This window comes from Peromyscus eremicus, chromosome X (genome assembly GCF_949786415.1).
Source record: "Peromyscus eremicus chromosome X, PerEre_H2_v1, whole genome shotgun sequence".
In the NCBI taxonomy this organism is placed as follows: domain Eukaryota; kingdom Metazoa; phylum Chordata; class Mammalia; order Rodentia; family Cricetidae; genus Peromyscus; species Peromyscus eremicus.
The window spans coordinates 125,287,820-125,306,291 of NC_081439.1; positions in this window are offsets into that span (position 1 = coordinate 125,287,820).

The window sequence follows — 18,472 nt, forward strand, 5'->3', positions numbered from 1 at the left end:
AGAATTCCAAGGGTTGGTTGATTCTTCAATATTCTGAGCATTTAACTGCTTTTGTACCAGCTCTTCTAAAATCTGCAGTTTCTGTTAGGCTATTGCTGAACCTATGAAGACTTGTCTGTTAACCATTTTACAGGTAGAGCTGTTGGTGTCTTTGAGATATCAGCAGTTGTTGTGTGCTGTTTTTGTACAACTTGCATGGTTGTTTACCATTCTTTATAATACCTTCTAATATTTTTCTCAGAAACATACCTTAGTTTAAGGTTAGATTGGAGGAATGTTAATCTGGGCATTCCACTGTTGTAATAAATCACAGCCCCATAAATTCATAGTTATATTAGCCACATATGGTTTTAATTTTCCTCTCTGTCCTTCTGGCCCTATATATTTGACCCATTTTGTACTCTGTTTCTCTTGAGATAATGTTCCAGCTGAACATTTACCACCTGAAGAGACATAGTTAGATGCTAAGATTCTGGTGCAATTATTGTTACTTCCACACCTGTGTCTACAAGACCTTCAATTAGAACATCATTTATTAATATTTTTAATTTTGGTCTTTGTTCATTCATAGATGTTTGCCAAAAAATTCACTTCATTATTTCTCCTGAATTTTTTGTTCTCTCGTCTATACTTGTTCTATCACCCTGAGCAGAATGGTATAAGATGAATCTTAAAAGATCTTATTAATAAAAAAAAAACCTGGAACAAGATGTGGAAGTAAAAACTGAGAGATCCAAGGAATAGGACAAGCTAAAGCCAACCTCACCTCACCAAGTCCTCAGCCTCCTGAGAGATCTACTTCCTGTATACCCATGACTATATCCTTTCTGTGCCCTGCCATCTCACTTCCTCTCTCTGCCTAGCTAAATTACTTCCTCTTTCTGCCCTGCTCTATCACTTCCTGACTGTCTGTACAGACCTCCAGACCTCTATGGTTAACTCATGCTGGGAATTAAAGCCATGTGACACCAAGCCTGGCTCTGTTCCCCATGTGGCCTTGAGCTCAGAGATCTGGATGAATCTTTGCCTACTGAATGCTAGGATTAAGGGCATGTGTCACCACTGCCTGACCTCTATATTTAATGTAGTAGCTGGCTTTTTCCTCTGATCCCCAGATAAGGTTTATTGGGGTGCACAAATAAAATATCTCCACAGTATAGTTTTTACAATAGGCATTTTTATTTAATTATTCTGGGAAATGGGGTTTCTTCTATGATGTCAGGAAAGGCCTGAACTGAATTTGCCATGGGGGCCTGCAAGAGGCTGCTCAGGGAGTTTTCCCATGGCAAAGGCAAAAGATTACCTTGTCTGTCCCTTGTTGATCTACATTTGTTAGTCCAATATTTGCCTTTACCACACCTTCTGCATAATCAAGAAGGGTGGGCACTCTATTGCCATTGTTCTTTGAGAAAACATTATTTCTAGGAATGCCCTGTTTACAGTCCCCTTTTAGGTAACCTTGTTTACTGCAATTAAAGCATTTGACATTATTATTTTTCTTCAAACTTCTGAAATCACCTCTCCTGTCCAAGTATCATCATGGTCATGAGATTCAATATCAATTGTATCTTGGATCTATACCTCCAAGGGTGCTGATCTTGCCTTTAATGGGGATTTTTCAAAAAAACAGAGATTCAATTATTATCTGTCTAGCTGAATTTGGTATCATTCTATTTACCTCTGAACACAGCCTCTGTAAGAAATCTGTGAAGTTTTCTTTTGAGCACTGTATAACTTTCGTAAATGACTCAATTTTCTTTTCTAATTCTTTAATTCTGTCCCAAGCATTCAGGGCTGCCATTTGGCATAGGAATTGGTGTGTGGTCATCATATGAAGATTGTCTTTGTATATCAGCCTTCTCCAAGAAGTTGATCTTTGGAAATTACCATACTTCAAGCCCTACACTGTTGTTCTATAGTCTTAGCCTCCTCTCTCCACCATGTCCTCCATTGTAACTGTGAATCAGCCTTTAAAACAGCTGTAACCAAATCTTTCCAGTTTTGAGGGAAAATTCTACTACAAGTTGGCCATGAGTTTAACAACTGCTTTACAAATGGAGAATGCATACCATATGAGACTATAGCTTCTTTAAATCTCCCCAAATCAAACATTTCCACAGGAGTCCAGTTAGCTCCTATACAGCCTTGAGCATTTGGCAGTTCCTGTAAGGTTATGTCAGATAGATTAAGATTGGCTGTTTGAAAACTTTAGCATGTTTCTCTGCAACCATATAACTCAATGCTGAGATAGATTCACTTTTAAATTTTGTCTCTGGGTCTGAATTTCTCTATGATTTGTTTTAACAAGTTTTTCTAACATTTTATCTTGGTACTCAAATTAACCAACTTTTTTAATAATAAAACAAAAATGACTAATAAATAATATTCATAATTGACATTGTGTAAATCCCAGCAACATTATTTGTCCTCTCATTTAAATGTTCAATTTTCCAACTGCCTAATGTATTATCGAACAGAGACCAAATTCCCTGCATTGTAAAAATGTTTTAAAATCTCTTTTAACTCATTTATCCCTTTAAGAAATCTTAGTTGACTTAACAAATTTGCCGACAATGATGATTCAGATGTGGGGTGACTCCTCTGCATAGAACAATCAATCCCAAGCAGATTTCAAGACAGCTACTTAGTGTGGTATCAGCCTGAGATGAGTATTCAGAGAGAGCCCACAACATACCAGGAGAGAAGAAGTGAAAGATCCAGCCATCTGGATATAGTTGATTAGGGACTCCATCCTACATGAGGTGCAGATTTTGGCTACATGTAGCTTGGCTTGAGCTGGGGCCTAGAAGGCCACGGGCAAGTGGGTTTTTTTGAATTCATGCCACAAATGTTGGGGCACCAGATGTAAGATGAATTGATAAATCATCTTACTAATAAAAAACCCAGAGCCAGATGTTGAAGTGAAAACTGAGAGATCAAAGAAAGAGAACAAGCCAAGCCACCAGTTCTTACTGCTAGGAATTTCTCAGCCCATGAGAGAGTTACTTCCTGTATGCCTGTATACCTTTCTGTACCCTTTCGTCTTACTTTCTCTCTCCACCCAGTTCCATCACTTCCTCTTTCCACCCAGCTCTATCACTTCCTGTCTGTCTGTACAGACCTCCAGACCTTTATGATTGACTAGCACTGGGATTAAAGGCATGTGCCACCATGCATGGCTCTGTTCACATTGTGGCCTTGAACTCACAGAGATCTGGATGGATCTCTGCCTCCTGAATGCTAGGATTAAAAGGTTATGTTATTACTACCTGACCTCTATTTTTAATATAGTAGCTGGCTTTTTCTTCTGATCCCCAGATAAGCTTTATTTGGATGTACAAATAAAATATCACCACATGATTCCTCAGTTGAGGTTGTGTCTTCCCAAGGAATTCTAGTTTATGTAAAGTTGACAAAAAGTAACCAGCACAGTCAGTTTATCCATATGATTTCATTTGCTCATGTTAAATTTTCAAAAAAGAGGAGAATATTAATATGCTTCTTTATTGCATATATGTGTGTATGTGCAACTGTGAATGTGCTACAGCATGAATGGAATGTGGAGTTTTGAGTACAACTTGCTAGAGTTGGTCCTCTCTTCAAGTCATGTGGGTCTCAGAGATAGAATGTAGGTCCTTAGGTATGGCAAATACATTTACCTTCTGAGCTCTCTTGTTAACATGTATAATAATACCAAGTTAATGTAGCAGTTAACAATAATACATAATGTATTGAAACATAGTATTTAGCATATTTTTGATCCAGTCACTCTTATTATTATAGAATATTATAATTTAGTATTCAAGATAATGCATTTAAAATGAATTGACTTTGAAAGAACAAAGGGATAGAGAGTCAGTATGGCACTCTACAATAAAATACAATTTTATGTCATACAGATACTACTATAATCTAAACTAGGAATTATTGTTCATAAGCTACAAACTACCAAAAAAGAACATTCAAAGCAAACCACAAAAAGTTTGCAATAAAGCACAATGTTGGTTTAAAATTTGAGTTTTTCTTCTTCTTCTTTCTTTTTTTATTTTATATATTTTATTTCAAGACAGGGTTTCTCTGTGTAAGAGCTCTGGCTGTCTTGGACCTCGGTTTGTAGACCAGGTTGGCCTCAAACTCACAGAGATCCTCTTGCATCTGTCTCTGCCTCTAGAGTACTCGGTTTAAAGGCCTGCTCCACCACAGACTGGCTTTTCTTTCTTCCTTCCTTCCTTTCTTTTTTCTTTCTTTCTCTCTCTCTCTCTCTCTCTCTCTCTCTCTCTCTCTCTCTCTCTCTCTCTCTCTTCCTTTTATTTTCTTTCCTTTTTTTGAAAATTTGAGTTCTTAAAAGTCATAATCATATTAACTTAATTGGGATCTGTATCATTTATAATATTCTACTTTTTATAGTGGATGGGACACCTGGGAAAAGATCAGTAACGAAGTTGACAAATTTAACCACACTTAACAGGAAATGAACATAAGACATCTACAGAAGATACCACTTAAAAGAAGCAGACTACCCATCTTCACAAGTGCATATAGTGCTTTCTTGAGGTTAACTCAGCTGTTAGGTCACAAAAGAAGTCATAACACATTTGAGAAGTTTGAAATTATACAAAAATTTTTTTCTGATAATAATGAATAAAAATAGAATTAAATCAAGAGTTAAATATTGAAGATTAAGAAATAGAGCTAGAGAGTTAACTCCAATGGTTAGAAACACTTATTGCTCTTACAAAGGACTCACATTTGAACCACATTCAATCTTCAGTACCCACATGAAAACTCACAACCATCTGTAACTCCAGTACCTGGGTATTCAACACCTTCTTCTGACCTTCATAGGATTTAGGCATGCACATGGTGCATATACATACATGGAGATAAAACACTCATACACATTAAATAAGCAAATCTAAAAACATTTTAAAAATAAATATGAGATAATTAAATAACACACTCTTAATATATTCTCAATTGAGCCAAGGAATAAACAAAAGAGAATGTAGAAAAATATGTTAAAATAATTGAATAAAAATTTAGTTGACTATTAATTGCAGCAAACAGTAAGAGGAAAATTCAGAATAATTCATGCCATCATTTGTGGTTGATACATTGTAAACCCCAACAATCTTATCTGGGGGTCAGAGAATAGAACAGCCAGATAGATATAAAGGCCAGAAAATGGTGGCACACACACACACCTAGCATCCCAGGGGTAGAGATCCATCTGGATTTCTGTGAGTTCAAAGCCACACTGGAAACAGCCAGGCATGGTGACTCACGCCTTTAATCCCAGGAAGTGATGACAAGAAACAGAAAGGTATATAAGGCATGAGGACCAGGAACTTCAGTCTTTTTTAAGCTTTTAGGTTTTTAGCAGCAGTTCAGCTGAGATCCATTCGGATGAGGATTCAGAGGCTTCCAGTTTGAGGAAACAAGATCAGCTGAGGAATTGGCAAGGTGAAGTTAGCTGTGGCTTCTTCTGTTTCTCTGATCTTTCAGCCTTCACCCCAATATCTGGCTCCCATGATTATTATTAATAAGAGCCTTTAAGATTCGTGTGACAATAATTAGTATAGAATAATGATCTAAAAGAAACCACCTAATGTCATCCTCCAGGGAACTACAAACAAAATAGACATAGAAAAATCATTGAATCTAAGAATGTATTATAAAGTGATAAATGTAAACGACTTATAAACATACAAGGACAGTATATTATTTTTTATTATCATTGTGATTAAACAGGTGACAAGAGACAACTTAAGAAAATGCATTTTAATCTCACTGCTGCCTCCTGAGGAAGGCATATTAGAAGATTAGGGAGATGGGAGAGGCTTCTGTCCATGGAGAGTGAAGCTTGTGGAATGGCTTGCCACATCTCAGAAGACTAGAGGCAGAAAGCCTGGCACAGTGCAAGATTATCACCTTCAAGGCTTCCCAACAGTGACCCATTTCTTTTGTCTAAGACCCATATTCCAAATATTGCATGGTATCCCAAAATATGGCCACCACCAGCTGACCAAGCATCCACACACATTACCTGGTAGGAGACATTTTATATACAAATAATAATAGGAAATCATTCTCTTTAGAGAGGTTGCTCCTTATTTTAAATATATTAAAACCAAATTTAACCATATTTGCATTTTAAAATACATTTTAAAATACAAATATTGATTTATTTTATTACATTAGTATGTGTTAGTTTTAGTTCAATTGTGATGCAAACTAATCTGCTTTGTCATACCTTATCCACTATGATGCACTGAGTCCTCTGAAACCATGCACAAAAATCAATTACTTCTTCCTTAAGCAGTTTTTGCCAAATATTTTGGTCACCGCAATGAAAAAAAAACTGCTCTAGAGAATTGCATACTCTTAATAGGATTGTAAAGTAGTAGATTTATTTTGGTGAACAGAGACAATGTTGCTCATAAAGTGAAAATAGAAGTATGATATAATCCATTAGTCACAATATTTGGTGTATATCCAAGGGAAATAAAATTCCTGCTGTGCAGTGACACTTCCTTTCTCATGTTCAATATATATATATATATATATATATATATATATATATATATATATATATATATATATATATATAGAGAGAGAGAGAGAGAGAGAGAGAGACAGGTCCACACCAGCATGCAGTTTCTCTTCCCCCTGCTTGTTCTGTGCTGGCATTGATCACTCTGGAGTTCTGAGTATGTATGTGTATATACATATATATATATATATACACATACATATATGTATATATATATAATCATAATATATAATAAGTGGAATCACATTATATGTTCATTGACTGACTAACTGATAAGGAAAATAAGGAATATGAACATGAAATTGTCTATGCTTTGCTGCTCCTGGTGTCTACAAACAGAATGAATGCTTTGGTCAATTGCTGTGTGTGTGATAAAGCATAAAAAGAATACAAAGGAAAAATGGGTCATTTTATGTTCAAACTCTTTCAAAATAATAACTTATTTCCTATTAAAAAGCTGTATTTCCCAGAAAGGACTATGAGCATAAATTTATATATGGTCAGGTGAGAGCACAACCCTTGCCCTACTAAATAGATTAACACAGCAGTATAGATGTAACTGATGAGCTTCCTTCCTCACCATCCATATCCCAGTAGTTCCATCTGACCTTAATGTTTGTCATGTCAACACCAAAGAATGTAAGGAAGCAGCTTGAGGGTGAAGGGAAAGCCATTATTGATTATGGACAGCTGAGCTGTATAAATCAGTACACTACCTCCTAAATGAGGAACAGAGGCAGGAGGATGAAACACTGGGGCTTGGGAGGGTAAGTGAGAACACTGGTCACCCTATCAGTGGGTTGATATAGCCTAGTAACTGAAGCCTGTATTATGCTGTAATTTCAGTAGAGTTCAGTGGAGATAATTGTGGCCACATTGGGGAGGGTCCTGTGGTCAAGCTACTTTTTGTCTTGTTAATCCATCTTCTATATTTCACTTTCCTTGTATTATGCATTAATTGAATGCTTGTTTCAGTAATGTAGAAGAAGTAGGGACTTAGGAATGAAGATGTACTGAACACAACACTGAGTATTTCTGAAGGGTATATACAATGTAAGAAGGATCCTATGAATGAAGGATGATGAAGAAGGCCCTTAGCACTAGTTGTAAATCCTGCATTCTTAATGGAAATAAAGAGGTTGTTTTGTTCTCTCATGAGAAAACTCTGCAGTGTAAACTCATCACTTCTACCCACCATGGATTGTATTTAAATGCACTCTGTTTCAGGTAGTGTCAAAGGGAGGATCTAGAATTCCCTGAATTTGATTTTCTTTCTTTTTCCAGTTTCCTAACCTAAATCACAGATGATTCTCTAGAGTCAAGGTCAGTGAGAATCTTGGAGGTGGAGGCTGGACCTTGTGGGTTCCAGAAAGCCATGTTTGTTGAGTGTGATGGTTTGGGATTTCTCTTAGTAGATGAACAATGTCTCAGAATGCACAGCAGATAAAGAGGAAGTCAGGCTCATCACTATAGATCAAATTGTGTGGCCTTCCTCACACAGAGAGTTGGTTTGGGAGTGATGGTTGTATCTGGGATTCTTTCTAGAGCCTGAGTAGCACCCTGGTCCCTGACCTCTCCACACCAGCATGCTGTTTCTCTTCCCCCTCTTGTTCTGTGCTGGCATTGCTCACTCTGAGGCTCTGAGTTAGGTGAGTTACTGTAGACTAGAAATTCCAATGCCTATAAAGAGAAGGATATTCCTTAGGGATCTTTTCTATTTACCAGTTGAATTAGGACACAGGCAGCCAACTTGTGAATGGACATCTTCCCTGGCTATGCAAAATAACAGGTAAGCAACTTCCTGACCAAGGAAATGGTAAGATAAAATATTCTCCCCATTGGTACTCAGGTCTTAGAGAGGACACTTGTTCTGGGTGGGGGAGGGGCATAAGGAGCCTTGTTCATGATTCTCTGATGTTCTCTACAGCAGCTGCCTACCATTACACATTGCCAGCACATGAGGAAGATTGAACTGGACACTCAGGATGTTCACTTGATGAGAACTTGTCACTTTGGTCCCTTGAACTGCTCCTTTCTCCTTTGTATCCTGGGAAGGAATGGAGAGAATTGGCACAGTTGGGACCTGGTATGGATGTGGGAAGGGCATTTTGACCTTTGCTTGACATTGTTTTCCTGTAAAAGAGAGCAAGCAGAATAACATTCAAGAACAGGACTTGGGAAAAAGTCTACAGTTCAGCATGCTTTCCTCTTTGGGAAGCCAGAGGTACACTTTCCACTGTTGCCTTTGGAATGTGGGAGATTCTACTTACAACACCCAAGGCAGAGTCCTTATACCACATTAGGGAATTTGGGGTGATTTTGTACTTTTCTTGGCATCTCTACACAACACCATACCATAAGCAATCCACATAATTTCACTTGTGATCTGGGACCAGAAAAAGGACTCTATGGGTCTCTTCCTATTCCCAGCTATGTCTCATAGGCAATGATTGCTCATAGTGATGCCTACCTTCTGTTGGAATGCCCAGTCCGACTCAGGCAATGTGTTCCAGTCCTGTAGTTGATAAGTGGTAACACACAGATTCTGTATGAGTACACAATTCTCAGGATATATGTTTTCCACAAACTAAAATTTGGATTTTTATCCTACAGGAGGACAGCAAGAAGTTCAACCTGGATTGATCTTTTCATGAGTAAGAACAACTCTCTTGTAACTCTATTAAGAAAATAAAGTTAATTGATTGACTTGGGTTATTTTAAACTTCAAATTTTTCAGCTGGCAAGGGCAAGTCTGTCTTGTGGTACAGGATGTTTTGAAGATGTGCAAAGGCTTTTATAGTTAAGCCATGATATCTGTCAGCAACCATGCAGGTAACCAGGTATCATTAAATGTTGGCTGTCATAACTGAGAAGTATTTAAATTCATACTGGCTGTGTCAAGTTGTGCTAGTGTCACTGAATTTAGGGGCACAATTCTCATAGAGTTTTTCTTGTTCTGCTTTTACAATGTCCAACTGACTGTTGCTCGAAGCCCTATTTTAGAACTAGTGGGAGTGAGGATGGTTCCATTGTCATCTGAAAGGAGGTATATAACTATTAATGTGGATGAGGTATATCAAGATACAGGGCCCAGCCTAAGTTTGGAAGCAATGGCAATGATAGTGGGAGGAAAGTTGTTCTAACAGCATTCAACTGACAGTCTTTTCTCAAGGTATAGTGATAGATTCAGGGACATTCAAATATGGATGATCAATTTTTCTTTGCCTGGATATTTTATGTTCTTAAAAACATATCCAGAAGCATCTTATTTATAGTTATAAATGTCTCAATTACCCACCATTTATGAGATTGCTAATATTTGGATAGAGATGCACATTTTGGAAATTCGTTTTACTTATTTTACTTTTGGACTTTAGAAATGCTTTCCTCAGAAGCAGTTAAAGTATATATATACACGTTACAAGTATATATAAACATGTTTCTGCACTCTACTTTCAGTTCTTGGAACCATATTCAGAGCTAAAGGCATAGCAGACAACCCTTTACTGAGCTAGTCTCCAGACTATCTATGTAGTTTCTGCTTACATTTTTTGCTACAATAATTCCATGTCTGCATGTCTTAATTGTTAGGGGAATTGAATGTTGTAATGTAGGGTTTTTGCCCATTTCAGAAGGCTCATGTAGCTTCTTTAACATTTATAAAGAGTTTAAACTTTGTACTGCTATGACTGTTTGAGTGACATTTATGGCTTTACAGCTGCTATTGTTTGTTCACTGGAATTTGATCCATGTCTGTAACTTTCAGAAAGTGTGACCATAAGGCAGACATATAGCTGGTAAAACACAGACCCTATAGTGAAGTAATTTAAAGTCAAGTAGGAGAAGATAAGACCACTGTAAAAACTAGTAAAGTCAAAGAGGGACAAGGAAGTGGAAAAGGTAAAAGTCCCATCTCTTTTCATTAAAGAGAATGCCTATGAATTGGAGGATCTAGAATTAGAACTCTGGTTTCTCAACAAGATAAAGGGACAAACACTTCTCTGTTTTTAATTGCCAAGTCTCCTTTAGAAAAAGTAGTCAGTTCTTTATGTTTTTCTTACAGAAATATACAAGCCCTGTCTCACAAGTAACCTATCCCTCCTTCTTTAAGTGACTAAGATGTTGCGTCTCATGGACCATGGTACTTGCAGCAAGAAATGCCTATTCCAGTCCAGCTTTATAAGTAGTAATGGAAAGATTACACTGGAATACTAAGTGGTAAAAAGACAGTGGATTAATTGCTGATGAATTCATATGATTGCATTATTTGAAAGTAGTTCAAAGTAGGAAATGGTATCTACTTGGAGGAAGTATGCTTTTGGGTGTTATATCTTACCCTAACCACATCTTAGCTTTTTTTTTCCTCTTGTACATCATAAGGTAAGCTGCTTTGATCTACAGTGTTCCACTTGAGATAATATTCTGTACCATTTCAACTCCAAAGCAGTGGAGTTCCCTAACCATCAGTTGAATCCTCTGAAACATGGTCCATATATCCTTCCAATATACAAAAAAATCTGGCTAAAATATTCTTAATGTTTATCTCATCTCTTCCTTGTAAAGCAATCTCCTAGTCTTCCACGAAGTATCACAACATGTTTACATGGGCGGAGGAAGGAATTGTTGATCCTCACCCCCAACTAAGTTCAGTTGTTTTTATAAAGCAATTGGTGAGAGTGGAGGGGGGTTGAGAAACAAAGCATGGGTCCCCACTCATCCTTTCCCTTCTGGTGCTCTAATAGAGAAGCTGGGCAATGAACAAGAAAGGTTTTGTTGTATTGGGAGGGGGGAGGATAGAAGTGTGCATGACATTTGCACTATCCTGTGTTCACTTGATTTCTATTATTAGTAGATTTCTTGATTTCTCATATCTGATGGGCTTTATGTCTCTACTTTCAGTCATACCACTGTGAGGCCATCTACAAAGAGACAATCCATATCTTATGGAAACAAGGTAGGTTCTGCAGTGTGCATATTAGCCTATTTAAACTCCAGTCCTTAAAATATGCCAAGTACACACCTTGTAAGGAAATGGCATATGCTACTTTAACTTCATTATGCAAGTCCTGTTTGCTTTGGCTGTCTATTCCTATTAGAATAGTCCCTGAAGTCAAGATGAGACTGGGTTTAATGATTCTTAGGATAAGCAGCCTCTTTACTTGACCAAAACTGAGTACAGATGACTAAATACTCAGTGTTTTATAATAGCATATTGAAAGGAATATCAGGAATCCACAGTATTTACCCAGCCACCTAACTAAACTATTGCCAAGTCTATGCAGAAAATATGGCTAAAGAGATACAATATTGTTGTATAGCAAGACTTATAGTGGGGAGCTGCCTCACACATGTCTACTCAACCCAGATGGGAGCCCACAACAGAACAAAGCAAACTTGGTGAACCTGTTACATTTACTGGGTTACTTAAAGGAGCATGGGTTAAGGGTTACTTACAGGAGCAGGAATAACTCAAAGACAGCTGTATCACCAAAGCCCACCTCAGCATTGGTGACAATTTACAAAATCTGGGAGGCTAGAGCACACTGCACAGCCTTCAAGCAGCTCATCAGGTTGGAGAGTATCCTTTGCTAATGACTCAGTGGACCTAAAAGCTGTGGGATGGTTTGTATGTCAAGTGTGTTGCTGATTGGTCAATAAATAAATCACTGATTGGCCAGTGGCCAGGCAGGAAGTATAGGCGGGACAAGGAAAAGAATAAAGCTGGGAAGTGGAAGGCTGAGTCAGAGACACTGCCAGCCGCCATGATGACAAACAGCATGTGGAGATGCCGGTAAGCCACAAGCCACATGGCAAGGTATAGATTAATAGAAATGGATTAATTTAAGCTATAAGAACAGTTAGCAAGAAGCCTGCCACAGCCATACAGTTTGTAACCAATACAAGTCTCTGTGTTTACTTGATCGGGTCTGAGTGGCTGTGGGACTGGCAGGTGAGAGAGATTTGCCCTGACTGTGGGCCAGGGAGGAAAACTCAAGCTACAAATAGTGTCCAACGTGGTAGCAGGAGTTTCCACCTAAAAACTGAGAAAAAAAATCTAAAACAGAGCTAAAAACAGCTTCCTAACTGGCTCTCTCAAATGAGCAGCAGCTGCTGGTTTGACCTACTGGTGGGTTCCTAGCATGCATGCTCAACCTGCAGTATGGCGGGAATGAGGCCTCTGCAAGCGGTACATTAAGCTGCATGGTGGATTTAGCCTTTGCTAGTACAAAAAAAAAAAAAGACGTTTCTGGGCTACACGCTTCTTGGATAAAAGCATAGACCCACAATAGCTCCCAGAGCTGGTGGTAAACATATCACCACCATGTTGGGAAGCTGAGGTGGGTGGAGCCAGCAGCCATAGCAACCTTTCAGTCTTACAAATGCTGCAGTTTAAAGCAATAGATTCACAATAAGACAGATTCAGATGTAATAGTTTACAATGTGTGTAAAATATATGTAGGCTTGAAAGAGACAAAAAAGGTGATATATACAGTTATATAAACAAATACATAGGTTTTTTGGTTTTTTTTTTTGTTTTGTTTTTTGTTTTTTTGAGACAGGGTTTCTCTGTGTAACTTTGTGCCTTTCCTGGAAATCACTTGGTAGCCCAGGCTGGCCTCGAACTCACAGAGATCTGCCTGGCTCTGCCTCCCAAGTGCTGGGATTAAAGGTGTGCACCACCACTGCCTGGCAAATACATAGTTTTAAAAAATAAAGTCTTTAAAGAGACAGTAAAATTAATATAAAAATAAGCCACATAAAGATGAATATTAGACAGAGAATCTGGATTGTGTTGTCTTTGGGATTTTTAACTGTATAAAAACATTTGATCGTAAAAGATGTTGAGTTAAACCAATATCTATATTTTAAAGACACCTTGACTTCAAAATTTGTATGTAAGCATGTGTTGCTTTGGAAAGGAGATTCTGCTTTTGTTCCCACAGAAAGCCAGAGGCTATGGATTTGTTCCAGATTAAGATACATCAGGTTTGACCAGCCAAAACCCCATGAAAGGTCTCTGATGACATCATGGCCCAGATGATCCAACATCCAGAATGGTTTGAAGGCAACTGGCTCAGACAATACAGCCTCATGGACTATTCCATAATCCTAAAATTTCTTTGTGTCCCCATAAGATACAGTGCCCCCCTCCAGCAGGAAGTAGTAAGAGAAGCTACGCCCAAATTTCCAAATTATATGTAATTTTACTTTGTTAAAGTTCAAACCTTCCTTTTTGAAAAAAAAAAAGAAAAGGGGAAGTGCTGTGGGATGTTCTGTATGGCAAATGTGTTGCTGATTAGTCAATAAATAAAACACTGATTGGCCATTGGCTAGGCAGGAAGTATAGGCAGAACAAGGAGGAGAACAAAGCTGAGAAGTGGAAGGCTGAGTCAGGGAGACACTGCCAGCCGCCATGATGACAAACAGCATGTGAAGATGCCGGTAAGCCACGAGCCATGTGGCAAGGTATAGATTTATGGAAATGGATTAATTTAAGCTATAAGAACAGTTAGCAAGAAGCCTGCCACGGCCATACAATTTGTAACCAATATAAGTCTCTGTGTTTACTTCGTTGGGTCTGAGCGGCTGTGGGACTGGCTGGTGAGAGAGATTTGTCCTGACTGTGGGCCAGGCAGGAAAACTCTAGCTACAGGGAAGTGCTGTGGGATGGTCTGTATGTCAAGTGTGTTGCTGATTGGTCAATAAATAAATCACTGATTGGCCAGTGGCCAGGCAGGAAGTATAGGCAGGACAAGGAGGAGAATAAAGCTGGGAAGTGGAAGGCTGAGTCAGAGACACTGCCAGCCGCTGCCATGACAAACAGCATGTGAAGATGCCGGTAAGCCATGAGCCACATGGCAAGGTATAGATTTATAGAAATGGATTAATTTAAGCTGTAAGAACAGTTATCAAGAAGCATGCCACGACCATACAGTTTGTAACCAATATAAGTCTCTGTGTTTACTTGATCGGGTCTGAGTGGCTGTGGGACTGGCAGATGAGAGAGATTTGCCCTGACTGTGGACCAGGCAGGAAAACTCAAGCTTCACCTAAATCTCTTTGTGCTTTATCCTGGCAGCTGGTCTCAGATAATTCTTTTAAGGTTGGCTTGTCTGAGGACTCTTAGCTTTTTATTGCTTACTATGAAAGGGAGGAGCCTAATGAATCTTGCCAGTTTCAGGGACTTTATGAAGATATTTGGAGTTGTTTACCTTCTCTGTATTTACATGACTGAGACAAAAGTTCTATTGAAACCATTTTCACAGGTTGTCAAATGTCTCTCTGCAGTTAAAAATCTCAAAGACAAAATAATCCAGATTCTGTGTATGATTTCCACCTTTATGTGGTTTATTTTTATATTATTTTTGCCTTCTTTTTAAAGACTTTTGTAGAAGTAACCAACCGTCTTATTAAATAAGAAACACAGAGCCAATACTGATATAAAAGCCAACAGGTCAGAGCAATAGCTAAGAGCTAAAAACCTTACCCTATGGTGATATTTTATTTGTATTAAAATGTTATTTGTATGTTAATAAATAAAGTTGCCTGGGGTCAGAGCTGTCAGCAAGCCATAGGAAAGCAGGGCAGTGGTGGCATAAGCTTGTAATCCCAGCACTTGGTAGGTAGAGCTAGGTAAGTCTCTGTGTGTTCAGGGATACAGCCATTATTGGATACCCATGCCTTTAATCTCAATACCAATCATGGAAAACCTGGAAGTCTATTCAGACAGGCCGTGATGAGGCAGTCATGTGGTTGGGTTTACAACCAATGAGAAGGCAGAACAGAAATTCTATATAAGGACTTTAACACAGAAAGTAGCTCTGGTTCAGAGAGGTAGGACCACCACAGTTGGAAGAGTAAGGTTTTAGCTCTTAGCTCTGACCTCTTGGCTTTCTTCTTTGCATTGGTTCTGTGTTTCTTATTTAATAAGAAGGTTGGTTACATCTACATTTGGCACCCAACGTGACAAGAATCCACTAAAAACCACTTGGCTTGGCTTGTCGGTAGGTCGGGTTTTTGGCCTGGGTGGCCCGGCACCCTAGCTCAGGCTGGGGTCTGACTGACTCACAGCTGGAGATACTTGCAACTGCTACAAACAACTCAGGCCTGCACTGCCAAACAGGGCCCCTGCCTGTAAAGCCAAGGCTTGACTTAGCTCAAGTAGCTATGCTTTCTTGCTCTCTCTCTCTCTCAATCTCTGTCTCTGTCTCTGTCTCTCTCTCTCTCTCTCTCTCTCTCTCTCTCTCTCTCTCTCTGAATTCTCACCTTGAACACAAGGTGGCTGTTTTGAAATGCCCTCAGATTCTACTGTTCTACGCAGACTTGGTAAGTCAATTAACATATCTATTTAAAAGAGAATTTTTTTCTACATAAAAAATGGGCTTTATGTGTACATTGGAAGAAAATTGGGCTTTGTTTGAAATTTTAGGCACTCTGACAATGGAACAACTATATGAGAAGATTAATATTGATTGAATTATTCAGTTTACTACTTTTCTTATCCTCATTTTACTATTTAAAAAGATAGTCAATTTAAATGCCAGGATAACAGTCTTAGAAAAACTTGTTAAACCTGTAAAAATGAATTGTAGAGAAGTTCAAATTCAGACAGAAGAAATTAACAGTGAAGTTGTTTCAAAATTGGATCATAAGTTTACAGAAAGAAAGCCAGTTTTCACACAATCACCCTTAATTTATCCAGTAGCCATACAGCAGCTACCTGATGAAGAGAATGAAGAAAAAACTTGGATTCCAATTAAAATGTTAGACTTACAAAGACTTAAAAAGACAATAGCATTTTATGGCATGCACTCCCCATATGTAAAGCAAATGTTAAACACCTGGTCAACTTGTAATAAGATTCTACCAAAGGACTGGCGGGATTTGGCACAGGCTGTTCTTGAACCTGGACAAAATCTCCAGTGGAAAATGTGGTTCCATAATGAGGCAAAAAGTATAGAAAAACAATGGAAGGATGACGGAATACAAGTCTGCCAGGATCAGCTTATTGGAGAAGGCCAATATGCTTCAGTAGAAACACAATGTTTATATGATGTCCAAACCCTAGTTCTATGATGAATGGCAGCTTTGAGTGCATGGGACAGAGTTGAAGAATCAGGAAAAAAACTGAGTCATTTACAAAGGTTATACAGGGCCCAAAAGAATCTTTCACAGATTTCTTACAAAGATTGACTTCAGCAGTACAGAGAACTGCTGTGGGATGGTCTGTATGTCAAGTGTGTTGCTGATTGGTCAGTAAATAAAACACTGATTGGCCATTGGCTAGGCAGGAAGTATAGGCGGGACAAGGAAAAGAATTCTGGGAGTGGAAGGCTGAGAGAGAGACACTGCGAGCCGCCATCAGGACAAGGAAGATGTAAGGTACCAGTAAGCCATGAGCCATGTGGCAAAGTAAAGATTAATAGAAATGGGCTAAATATAAGAGTAAGAGCTAGACAATAACAGGCCTGAGCTAATGGCCAAGCAGTTTAAATAATGTAAGAGTCTGTGTGTTTATTTTATAAGTGGGCTCTGAGACTGGCGGGACTTGGTGGCGGGAGCTGGAGGAAAATTCTCCAGCAACAAATGGCGCCCAACGTGGGGCAAGAGTTTCCACCTAAAACCTGAGTAAAAAGATTCTAAAACGGAGCTGAAAACAGTTCCTAGTTGTCTCTATCAAGTTAGCGGCAGCCTGCGTGTTTGAGCTACTGCTGGCGGGTTCCTAGCGTGCGTGCTCGACCTGCCGCCGTATGGCAGGAATGAGGCCTCTGCAAGTAGCACATTAAACTGTGTGGTGAATTTAGCCTTTGCTAGTACAAAACAAAAAAAGAGGTTTCTGGGCTACACGCTACTTTGGTAAAAGTGTAGACCCACTATTTCTGAGAGTTATGGCTCCCAGAGCTGGCGGAAAGCGGACCGCCGCCATGTTGGGAAGCTGAAGTGGGCGGAGCCAGCAGCCACTGCGCCGTTTCAGGCTTAGAAGGCTGCAGTTTAAAAGTAATAGGCTCAAGCTAATATAAAAAAATAAGCCACGTAAAGATGACTACCACACAGAGAATCTGGATTATGCTCTCTTTGATATTCGTAACTGCAGAAAAACATTTGATTGTAAAAGCTGTTGAGTTATGCCAAAATGTATATTTTAAAGGTACCTTGACTTCAAAATTTGGATATAAGGATATGTTGCTTTGGAAAAGAGTCTCTGCTCTTGTTTCCACAGAAAGCCAAAGACTATGGATTTGTTCCAGATTAAGATACATCAGGTTTGACCAGCCAAGACCCCCTAAAAGGTCTCCAGTGACACCATGGCCCAGATGATTCAACATCCAAAATGGTTTCAAGGCAACTGGCTCAGATATACAGCCTCACGGACTACTCCATGATCCTAAAATTTTCTTTCTGTCTCCAGAAGATACAGCGCCCCCCTCCAGCAAGAAGTAGTAAGAAAAGCTACGCCCAAATTCCCAAATATACCAAGCTGGCTTTAGAGATGGAATTGGCTCACTCCCCCTCTAAACCCAGACATATTGCTCAAAAAAAAAAATGGTTAAGAGATTCTTATGTCCCAAATCAGAAGAGCCCTCTGGTGTGGGACAGAAAAAAAACAATATTTTTATTTAAATCAGGTTGATTATAAATACAATCTCTTTCTAAAACAAAAAGGGGGATAGTTTAGATATGATAGGATAAAAGGGTAGATTAATGAAGCTACTTTTAAAGAGTAACAACTTGTTTAAAATGTTTTACATTGCTATAGATTTTAGTTTATTGATACAAGTTTAAACTTAATTTTGTTATACTGTATATATATTTCTATTCTTGTTTGAGGTATTATGTTTATGTAACTCATTTAAAATTATAATGGATAATTAAAAAATAGATTAATAATTAGTCATCTATGATAATCATATTTGTAGC